Source organism: Sorex araneus, chromosome 2, assembly GCF_027595985.1.
Source record: "Sorex araneus isolate mSorAra2 chromosome 2, mSorAra2.pri, whole genome shotgun sequence".
In the NCBI taxonomy this organism is placed as follows: Eukaryota; Metazoa; Chordata; class Mammalia; order Eulipotyphla; family Soricidae; genus Sorex; species Sorex araneus.
The window spans coordinates 154891426-154903317 of NC_073303.1; the positions used below are offsets into that span (position 1 = coordinate 154891426).

Consider the following 11892-nt stretch of genomic DNA (forward strand, 5'->3'; position numbering starts at 1 on the left):
TACTGTTAACCATAAGCTTATAGGTTTTTTGGTTTCTTTTTTTTTTTTTGGTTGTTTTGTATGGTTTTGGACCATAACTGGAGGTAGTCAGGAACTAGTTAGAAGTTTGTTTTTTGGGGGTCACACCTGGCAATGCACAGGGGTTACTCCTGGCTCTGCACTCAGGAATCACCTCTGGTGGTGCTCAGAGGACCATATGGGATGCTGAGAATTGAATCCCGGTCTGCAGCATGCAAGGCAAACGCCCTACCTACTGTACAATCCAGCCCCTAGTTAGACGTTTTTTTGCAGGCAATGTTCCAACAGCACACCAAGCACTCGAGTGTCCACACAGCCTGTTCCCCTCTCCATCCCCTACCATGGTAAGCTCAGTTCTGCAGAGCAGTCCCACGAGAATCTTTACTCTTCGATGTGACTTTTCCTTGTGACAATACAGGGGAGCTCCTTGAACTCCATTGTGACACTTACCCCTCTATTTGCAGCTCTTCCTCTGCACCATGATGGAGTGCAAAGCAAGAATATAAATAAATACCTCCACTGTCATACACATGTGTATCTCATTAGAACAATTTTTATAGATGTGCTTTTGAGTATATCTCCACATACGGCACTAAAGTACTGCACATGTTAAACATTATAAAGCGTGTGTCTGAAAACTCAAAGAGTGATGGCAAAGATTATCTCTCTAATCAGCGAGCAGCAGAAGGAAAGGAGCAGTAATTATACATTCCCTCCGTCCCAAGCCCTGAGTGAAAGCTTCACCTGAGACGTGCAGTTATAGGGTAGGCTGCTCAAGAGCATACAGGGTAGTAAATGGTCAGAGTGCGTTTTGCCCCCAAGGAGAGTCTGACTCTAGAGCCCATGCTCACTACACCGTGAGAGAGAAACACCATAATTTCCCGGATGGCTGGCCCTAATATAATTTCCTCGACATTCTCATTTCCAGACCATGCTTTGTATTACACAGCTCTGCAGCATTGAATCAGGAGCTGATGGGCGCGCGCTCAGGCCCCGGCCTCTGGCCCTCTCCGAGAGCTATACGCCTGTCTTTTGCTAAATAGCTGCCAGGATGCGGCCCAAAGGCAGCCGTATTTCAGGGGTAGGTGTGCTGATTCCTACATGGGCACTTCTAATCAGGTTAGCAAGTGCTCTGGGATTCCTCCGGATGAAATGTATCCTATAAATGTAATTTGTAGTTTCATTTACTCTATAGTTTGGAGCTGCCTGTTGATTTAATTCTTAGTGCACTATATTTTTTAAAGTGTATTTAAAGCTTGTCATTTACTTAGTGGCAAACTTCCTAACCTCTTCTCTCAGAAGTTTCCAAAACAAAGAGGAAATTCTAGAGCAATGCACAAAGGAAGCTTTCATTATCGTACATACTTGTTACTGTATACATGCTTTCTGGTCCCATCCTCTACATTATCCTGTGAAACAGCCCTTTCATACAGTGAAAATATGCCTAGATATTAGGAGTGTGTGTTTGCCCATTCAGAATTCTTTACTCTGTAATTTAAGAACACTAGTGGTTTTTGAAGCAGCCTAAGTGGCAAGTGCCAAATACTGTGTTTTGAGTACATTTATGTTCTGAAAGCATGTGAAGTAAAGTAAAGGTAACTTTTAAAAAACTAATCATAATTTAATTTGCTAGGTATAACACTAGAAAAATTATACATTTTGTGTTAATTTTGTATATCTTGTGTATCTATACCATAACATATGATTCTAGTGTCTTGGATAAAGCAAATCAGCCTTCTCAGATAACATTAAAATTAGGCTATGAAGCAGGCAGAGGATTGCATATTCTACCATTTTGTGATCCTGATAAGTTGATATATAGATATGTAGATATATTTATAAATATGGTCTACATAAAGATATGTAGACCATAGGTAATTTGATGTGCAATAGGTTGTATACTATTATGCAGTTCACTGACTTTGATTTTCATTTCTTTATTTTTTGGAGAAAGGAGAAAGTATTAGTGTATAAATGTTATTTATTTATTACACTATAGACCAAACATGAGGGCCACTCAATACCTCTATTGCAAACTATAACAACCAAAAGGAGAAAGAACAAAAGGGAATGCCCTGCCACAGAGGCAGGGTGGGGTGGTGGGGGATGGGGTGGGGGTGGTGGGAGGGATACTGGGAACATTGGTGGAGGTGAATAGGCACTGGTGGAGGGATGGGTAAACGATCACTGTATGTCTGAAATGCAAACATGAAAATTCATAAGTTTGTAACAGTACCTCATGGTGATTCACTAATAAACAATTTTTTAAATGTTATTAATAAATCTTTTGTTTTGAAGACTTAACATACTTTCCCCAATATTTCTGACTGTTAGAGATCAATCATCAATTTTACTTGATTTCAACTTGTGGTCAATTCTGTAGGTAAGATAATTACATGTTTTAATAGGTTTCTTAATTAATTACAATTGTCATTCTTAAAGGACATAATACAAAAAAAGAGATTTCTGCATCCACAGACTAAATTACTTGGATTTAGATTGTAAGACTCTATTTTTGTTCAAAGTTTTGAGTTTTCTCAAGATGTTTCACTGATGAAGTCATGAGAGTAATCATCAAATGGGTATCATTGTTTCAAAATTATTTTGTCAGTAACCTTTTTGCTAAAATTTTTTTATCTCCTTTGAAGAAATTCTTAGGTCTCTGTGCATCAAAGCAATTTAAAGGTAGCAAAAAGGACTTCAGAGACTAGAGTTACATAATGCATTTTGAATAAATGATCTCAGTTGTAGACATGAAATTGGCAGTTTTGATTTAGAAAGGGGGGCAGAAAGTCACTGAAGCAGATTTCAGCTTTTTCAATTCACTGTCTCACTATGAGGTCTCTCTGAATCATTCCACAATTGGAGAGTTAGCTAAAATGTTGCTCATTTATCTTAATAATAATAATTCCAGCAAGATTTATCTTTCTGGCACATTCTTTAGGGGTCTCACTGTTTTCTTAGAAGTGGATAATATGAAGGCCTCTACCATGAAAATGGAAGAAATACTACTTGGAGGCCTAGGATGTAGATTTAATGACAATCAGTAGCATCTAAAGATGGTTCAGTTATTCAATTTTGGATCTTCCACTGACACATTTCTCCTTCATCTCAAGCAGAAGTCACAGAACTGGGATCAGTACCTTGAATCAGCACCTTTACTGGGATTCCAACTCTATCTTTTCATTCCAGAAATACACTGTAGTAGTAACAGCTTCAGAACCACACTGTCCTGACATTATACTTGACCTTTTATTTCCTGGGACTCAGAGTGAATTGGGATCATTGTGAGAATGGGGGGCATATACTGGAGACCGGTATAAAAACTGTAGATTAGCTTTGTGCCGCCACGTGAGACCGACCCCGGAGGAAACTGAACCACTTTGGACACGAGCGGCGCCCCCAAAATGCCTCCAAACTGTGTGCTTGGAGCTACTGGCCCAGGCGCTGCCAGCGGGGTATGGTCTTTTCTCTCTCAACTCTTTCTTTTTGAATGCATCGAGGCAACAGCCAGTTTTTAGACTATGCAGGAAGCCCGGGAAAGCCGATGGGGCGGGACTTCCGGGTCCTCCCTGTGCCGAGGATATTTAAGCACAGAGCCATGTGGGGACGCTCCTTTGTGTCGCCATGCGAGATTGACCCCGGAGGCAACTGAACCACTTTGGACAAGAGTGGTGCCCCCAAATTGCCTCCAAACTGTGTGCTCGGAGCTACTCGCCCAGGCGCCGCCAGCGAGTGATGCAATTACCAAAAGAATTTTCCCTGGACTTCATATAGAAATCCAAAACCGCTCAGCGCGTGACCTGATATCTCTTAATTGTCAGCAACATGTAAATGTTCCGTTTTAGCAGGCTTACTGTGGGGGTAAACTCCAAACAATAGTACTGAGTTTTTTTTTGAAGGGTAAAAGATTGTAGCGATAGAATTTTAGGCAGAATTTTCCCTGGACTTTATATAGAAAACCAAAACTGCGCGGCTGCGGCAGCCTAATGTCATCTAATCATCAGCAATATGAAATGGTTCCTTTGTAACGGGTTGGACTTTGGGGGGACCATAACAGGGTTAAAGTTTGTAGTGACGTGTAATTTCTGGCTGTACTTTCCCTGGACTTTATACAGAAATTCAAAGCTGCGAGGCTGCTGCTATGGCCGCGCGACCTAATGTCATTTAATCATAACCAATATGAAATGGTTCCTTTTTAACTGGCCGGACTTTGGTGGGAAATCCTAACAAGAATAGTAAGTCTTTTGCTGAAATGTTGAAGGCAATCAAAGTAGTAGCCATCTCTATAGACTGAACTAAGCCATATCCCCATGCCGGCTGAGAAGAAATATCCTTCTTTCTCGGGAAGAAACGCGGCGTGGCGTTAACCATAGTATGATGTCCATTAAGCTGACACGGACCTGGTGGCATGGGAATGGGATACAAGGAAATAAATTATTATGTCCTTGGAACAGCGGGACGCTGGTGGAACCTTGAGCTGGGGCCGATACCAGCGTATTACTTTTGGTTCCAGAAACTGCTGGCAGACATTCTACCAGACTATCAACTAAGCCAGAGACCCACGCCGGCTGATGACGGGAAATAACCATCTTTTTCATTTTTTTTTTCCCTTTGTCAGGCAGCGTGGTGATTACTAAACAGGCGTGAACTCGGTGGTGCGGGACGAGGGGGCGGGGAATAGAAAAGTTATGTAACAAACAGCGGGACTTAATATCTCTACATTCTCAGCAATGGAGAGCCATCAAATGCTTCCTTGACAGTAGGACTGTCTTTTCTTTTTTGGGGGGAAACCCTAGCAACAATAGTGAGTTATGTGTTGAAACATGGAATGTAACCAAGATAAAGCGTAAACGAAGTGAAATTTATCACTTTCAAGGGCGGGGACTGGGGAGGCAGGAGGGGGCAGGAGGTATAATGGGGTGGTTGGTGATGTAATATAGGCACTGGTGAAGGGAAGGGTGTTTGAGTATTGTATAACTGACATAATCCTGAGAGAACTATGTAACCCTCAACATGGTGATTCAATAAAATTTATTAAAAAAAACTGTAGATTAAAAACTGTAGAAATTTAATAACATATGACTCATAGATGGGTCAATTGTTTAGTACAAGTCTTAGCAAAACAATTTCATGCAGCTGATGTCCAATTTATAACTTCTACTTAATCTTTGTTAGGGAAAAAAAAGTGAGAACATAAGTTTCACTCTAACCAAATTTCAGTTATCATTACAGTATTATCAACTATAACTACCATAACTAGCACCTCATTTGTTCAATTCTCAAATAAAGAAAATCTTATACCTCAAACATTGTATCTTTTACCACCATCTTCTCATTTCCTCTACACCATCAAAGACCACTATTATATTATTCCTGACATTTTTTCTATATGTCATGCAGTACTTGTCTTTATCATTCTGATTCATTTTATTTCACATAAAGCCCCATGATTCATTCTTATAGCAAATGGTGTGATTACTTTATTCTAAAAAAGCTTAATAATTATCTATGGTGCCTATGGTGCATAAACACATAACACTTTATCTGTTCATCTGTGACCTGACATACTGTTAGCATAACTTGGTTATTGTGATAATGCTGGGAATGTAAATCTCTCTTAGGGGATGTGATTCTTTTCCTTTGCAAATGAATGTAGATGTGACTCATTTGGCAGTTAGTTCTATTAGTAATTTCTTGAGAAAGCAAAAATTTTTTTATTTTTCCACATACTGGCTGTGCCAGTTTACATTCCCAGTCAGAGGGTGGAAGGGACCCCTTTATCCACATACTCACAATTACTTATCTTTTATTTAAATAATACATACCCCCACAGATATGGAGTAAAATATCATTATGGTTTTGATTTGCAATTTGGTGAATGATATTAAGCACATTTTCATATTGACTATTTAGATGACTATCTTAGAAAAATGTATACAAATTTTAACTATATTTAAATTGGGGGTTATTTAAGTTTTCTATTCAATTGCATGTGTAATGTTATATTAATTTACTTTTCATTTTAACTTTTGTGGCAGTACAAGGTCCTGGGTCTACTCCGGGTAGAGTGGCAACACATTTAAGTTAATTGTGTCCAGGGCCAATATGGTGACAACTGGTAGTGTTCCAAGAGATGTGATACCGGGGTCAAATTCAGGGTCTTGCACATGCTAGACATGTTCTTTACCACCTGTGATCTTTTTCTAGCCCATTATATTTTTTAATATTTATACCATGTTGGATATTTGGTTTCGAAACATCTGTCATCTATCAAGTTTTCATTTATTTTATGATTTTCTTTTCTAGAAAGATGTATTTTAGTTTGATGGATATAATACCAATTGTTTTGCTATGGATGACAAATATAAAAAGTCTGTCAAGGCCAATGACCATGCAATTATCCGCTATTTGTCCCTTTTAAAATTGTCTATTTTCAATTTCAATTATGTTCTAGTCTTTTTTCAGTTTTGTGTTAAGTTTTGTATGTGCAGTGAGTTATAGTTTTAGCTTTGTTTATTTCCTTGCGGCTGTCCAATTTACCCAGTATCACTATAATTTGTTCCCTATTGTTTATTCTTGGTGCCATCTTTGTGAATTGAGTGACCATGTATGTGTGGCTTTATTTTGGAGCTCTCTATTTTGTTTCATTGCTTATTGTGTTTAATTTTATGCCAGCACCACACTGCTTTCATTTTTATAACTTTTAATGTAGTTTGAAATCAGAAACGCTTTCAGCTTTTTGTGCACTGCAGATTGGCCGGCACTTGGGCAAAAACATCCAAACAATGAAGTTGTTGAGATTATGCTTGGTGCATCTTGGCAAGACTGGGGTTAAGTTCACAGCTTCAAACTTCGATGCCATATTTAGGCCCAATTCTATGGTTGCTATTTTTCATTTTGTAAATGGATAATATGAATAATTTCCAACCAATCATGGCATATGATTCTTTAAGTATACTGCTGAATTAAGTATTTGTTAAAATTGTATTGGGAATTTTACCATCTATGTCTGTGTAATCTCCCGGGTGGCTAGGGAAAGCCTGGCCACTCCCTCACCAGGGGCAGCCCATGCGATGGGCAGACAAAGAAGGAAGCGAGGGCCAAGCCAGTTGATGATCAGTTGTTATTTATTCCATTCTCCCCATGCGGCTGTTCCAGTCTCACTAAACTCCCCCTTCTAGTCTCAAACTGCCCCTCTTTCCCATCTCCTCCTGTCTCTCCTGCTCATCTCTTCACACCTTCTCTCGCAGCCTGGTGTCTCATCTCTCCACACACCTGCTCCTGCATTCTTCCCCTAGATTCTTCTCCCTCTGTGCCCTTGCTGGTCTCTCAATACTCCTTCGTGTGGCCCTGGTCTCTCTCTTGTCTCTCTCTAACTCCCCCACATTGGGAGTCGCCTCCACACCCTATCTGGTAGCAAAATCAACATAAGAAAGTCTGTATAAAATCAATATAAGAAAGCCCATCCTGATTGATGATCAGGCTCAAGGATGGAAATCCTGCCTAGGGGCATAGGGGTGTTTCTCCTCTCCTTAGTCCAATAACTTAATTAACATCTTAATTCTACTTCTTAATATTAGTTATTTTGTATGGATACAGTAAGAGATACATTGAGCTTGTAGGGTGGCTCTCCTGGGGATATCTCGCCACAGACTCAGACTACAGTGCTTAGGCCAGATTAATCATTCCAACCCCTAGCAGGGTCCAAATCTAGGTATTACTTTTCGGATCATGACAGAAATTGTCTATGACCATATAATTATAGTTATAGTTATAGTTAAGTATTATGGCACTTTGTCCAGGCCCATTTCACTGCTTGTCCTGGGTCCATCAAGTCCCTCATCGGGACCCTGCTTTGGGGGTGATAGAAAGTAAGAACAACTGATAATTCAGTCGAGAGAACAGATGCCCAGGAGGTGATATTACTCAGAGTCACTTAACTCCCAAGTTACAAAAGCATGTCTTTTTAGCTGTCTTTCTGTATCTATACAAAAAGGACATTGCTTTGAATTAACTATGCAAAGGACTTAAGGAGAAGAGAAAAACAATATTGACAAGTCAACAGAACACAAAGAAAGCAGTTACAAATACACACAGAGGAATGGGAGCACTGTGATGGAGTAACCCAATAAACTTTCTCAGACAAAAAGGGGTCTTCAGTGGAAAATATATAAGAAATCTTGCATATGATCCTCAGTTCTTACATACTTTAAGTTTGTGCTTGATTTTATTTGTTGTTGAAATTCTCTACTAAAATTTAAAATTCACTTATCACATTTTTTTTTAAATTTCTAGAATTTTTGTTGGATACTGTAAAATATTGTTCAGCGTTCAAATCTCGACTTCATATTTATCCTTCTTACATTAGTAATCACGTTTATGAGTATTATTTTGAACTCTTTATTGGGTAAATCACTTAGTCTGTTTCATTAAGTTCAATTCTGAGGACTTGCCTTGTTTGAAACATACTCTTCTGCTTTATTTTCTTTAACTGGTTTGGCTTCCACGTGTGAGATAAAACTGGCACTCCTATCCTGACCGGCCTTGTGTAAATGAACCTCATCAATCAGCCGGGCCCCTGGCTCCTTGCTGCCTCTCAAACCTCTGTGATTATGGAAACCGCCTGGGTCTTTGTTCTCTGTGACTCCCAGTACTTAAGAATATGTTAAGATCTGTCAGTTTCCCAAAGGTATAGGAAATAACCTTATACCTGTCGAGGTTTCAGGTTTATTAGTAATTACTTGTCTTTTAAGCTTTCTGATGCAGGTTAATTGGAAACTCAGCAGCTTGGAGAGACAGTGTATGTAGTCTAGCCCCAATAAGATAGAAATCAGAAGCTTGGGATTTTTTTTCCTTACTGTATGTTGAGACTGAGAGTGTAATCACTGGAATTGTTTGTATATCTAAATAGAAATACTTCTTTGTTTTGTATGGTTCCGGTGGGACTCATAAATGTCAAAGCTTGTCAGCTGGTAGCACAAGTGAATTGGGTTTCTCAGATGAGAGTCATAACAGCTAGCACACTAGGCATGTGGACAAGGACCTTTCAAGGAGAAATTGCATACTTGGTTTTATTACTGGAGCAGGATGAGAGGAAGAGAGTGAGGATGTCCCACTAGCTCTTTCAAGCTCCGGGAAAAATCAGTAACCACACATAGTGATTAGGACTTAGAACGCAGACAGAACTGAGAAAATATGCAAGAAGTGCCTTCCAAGGAGAAATTAGAAGCAGTCATCTCACTCTCCCTCTCTCTTTCTTTCTTTCTTTCTTTCTTTCTTTCTTTCTTTCTTTCTTTCTTTCTTTCTTTCTTTCTTTCTTTCTTTCTTTCTTTCTTTCTTTCTTTCTTTCTTTCTTTCTCTCTTTCTTTCTCTCTCTCTTTTCTCTCTTTCTCTCTTTCTTTCTTTCTCTCTTTCTTTCTTTCTTTCTTTCTTTCTTTCTTTCTTTCTTTCTTTCTTTCTTTCTTTCTTTCTTTCTTTCTTTCTCTCTCTCTTTTTTTCTCTCTCTCTCTTTCTTTCTTTCTTTCTTTCTCTTTTTTCTCTCTTTCTCTCTTTCTTTCTTTCTTTCTCTCTCTCTTTCTTTCTTTCTTTCTTTCTCTCCCTCCCTCCTTCTCTCTTCTTTCTTTCTTTCTTTCTTTCTTTCTTTCTTTCTTTCTTTCTTTCTTTCTTTCTTTCTTTCTTTCTTTCTTTCTTTCTTTCTTTCTCTCTCTCCTTCTCTCTCCTTTCTTTCTTTCTTTCTTTCTTTCTTTCTTTCTTTCTTTCTTTCTTTCTTTCTTTCTTTCTTTCTTTCTTTCTTTCTTCCTTTCTTTCTTTCTTTCTCTCCCTCCCTCCTTCTCTCTCCTTTCTTTCTTTCTTTCTTTCTTTCTTTCTTTCTTTCTTTCTTTCTTTCTTTCTTTCTTTCTTTCTTTCTTTCTTTCTTTCTTTCTTTCTTTCTTTCTTTCTTTCTTTCTTTCTTCCTTTCTTTCTTTCTTTCTTTCTCTCTCTCCTTCTCTCTCCTTTCTTTCTTTCTTTCTTTCTTTCTTTCTTTCTTTCTTTCTTTCTTTCTTTCTTTCTTTCTTTCTTTCTTTCTTTCTTTCTTTCTTTCTTTCTTTCTTTCTTCTCTCTCTTTCTTTCTCTCTCTCTTTCTCTCTTTCTTTCTTTCCTTTTTTGTATAGAGGAGATGGTTACAGCAAATGCTCATGTACACATGAACTACTCTCGCCCTGTGGGATTTAAGAATACAGGTTCCATGGACTTTTTAGAACCAGGTGATTTAGGGACACTCTTTTCGGTGACGCTTAAGAGTTGAGATTCTATGTGTGTGGCTCAAATGCTTAAGAAGCTGGGCAGTGTATGACACAGGAGTATAATGTTTAGCATGGCTCAGTTTTTCCTACCCATTTTTATTTGTTATTCTCTTGGTTTTATGATGTGTAAGAATTGTTCTGCTACCTTCTGGAATATTATCCAAAAAAATTGCTCAGTTTTGTTTTATATAAATTTCCCTTCCTACCTAAGAGAATTTCCTTATAACTTCCTTTCTCTTAGGTAGGAAGGGAAATTCAGAAGTCTCCAGTTAACCAACATAGGGACTTCCAGATCTCTACTTCTGATCAAAGCTGGTGGGCTCATTTGAACACCAATCCACCTTCTCTTAGAGAGATTAGAATGATGAAATCTTTATTAAGCAGATTCTCTTAGACAGAATTTTTTTTTTTAGTGTGCTCTGCACAGTCAGAGAAACTTCTCTAGTAAAAAACTATAGAAATGATCACTAAAAGTATAGTCTTTGGAACAGAAGTTTTTAATTAAAATTATTGACTCACTTTTTTTTACCAATATGGCATTAATTTTGAGAGTAAAGCTCATTAACGTGCATAAGTGCTCACCATACTCACCACCACCATTACCCTGCTATTCCCATTATTAGATTGACCCCATCTGTCCTCCTTGTGTTTCCTTACCCAGTGGTAAACATCATATTTTTCAGTTTAAAAGTTGATTTTGTTGTAATCTGTTAGTTGCATTAGATAAATATAGTAAACCTATGAGTCATATAGTATTTGTCTTTGAGTTATCATTTCACATAATTAACTTAAACTCCACACATATTGTCAAAAAACAAATTTTAGTTTTTTTGAAATAGCTTGCAATTAACATTTAACATAGCATTTAGCATTAGTATCATAACTCCTTTCTTTCTAGTGCTCAAGGCTTAGTATCGGCTCCATGCTCAGGGATCATTCCTGGTGTTGGTGCCCGGGGAATCCTTCATGGTGCCAGGGAAAGAAGCCAGGTCAGCCTCATGTAAGGCAAGCACTCTACCAGCTCTAATATCTCCCTGTCCCAATAATCCAAACATTTAGGCTGCTCCAATATTAGGCAGACTGGAGTGATAACACAGCAGGTAGGGCGTTTGCCTTGTATTCGGCCGACCTGGGTTTGATTCCTCTGTCCCTCTCAGAGAGCCCAGCAAGCTACCGAGAATATCCTCCCCACACAGCAGAGCTTGGCAAGCTACATGTGACATATTAAATATGCCAAAAACAGTAACAACAAGTATCACAATGGGCATGTTACTGGTGCCTGCTCGAGCAAATTGATGAACAATAGGATGACAGTGCTACAGTGCTACAATATTAAGCAGTTGTAAATAATACAGCTTTGAATATAGAAGTACTTATATCTTTTCAATATAGAGATTGCATAGTCTCTCGTTAAATACCTATACGTGGTATTTTCATTTTCAGATTTTTTTTAACAGAATGTCTTCTTCATTTTATTTATCAATTTGTATTGGTACCCACACTATATATGAGTTTCCTTTCTATAATTTTTACCAAGGTAACTATCCAGGTTTTATTTAAAAAAGAAGATTCTTGGGGCTGGAGCAAT

General features: G+C 38.4%; 1 pseudogene; it reads right to left on the reverse strand.

Annotated features, from left to right (window-relative positions):
- Window positions 1–10702: 10702 nt before the first annotated feature.
- Window positions 10703–10787, reverse strand: LOC129402744 (small nucleolar RNA U3; annotated as a pseudogene).
- Between the last annotated feature and the right edge of the window lie 1105 nt (window positions 10788–11892).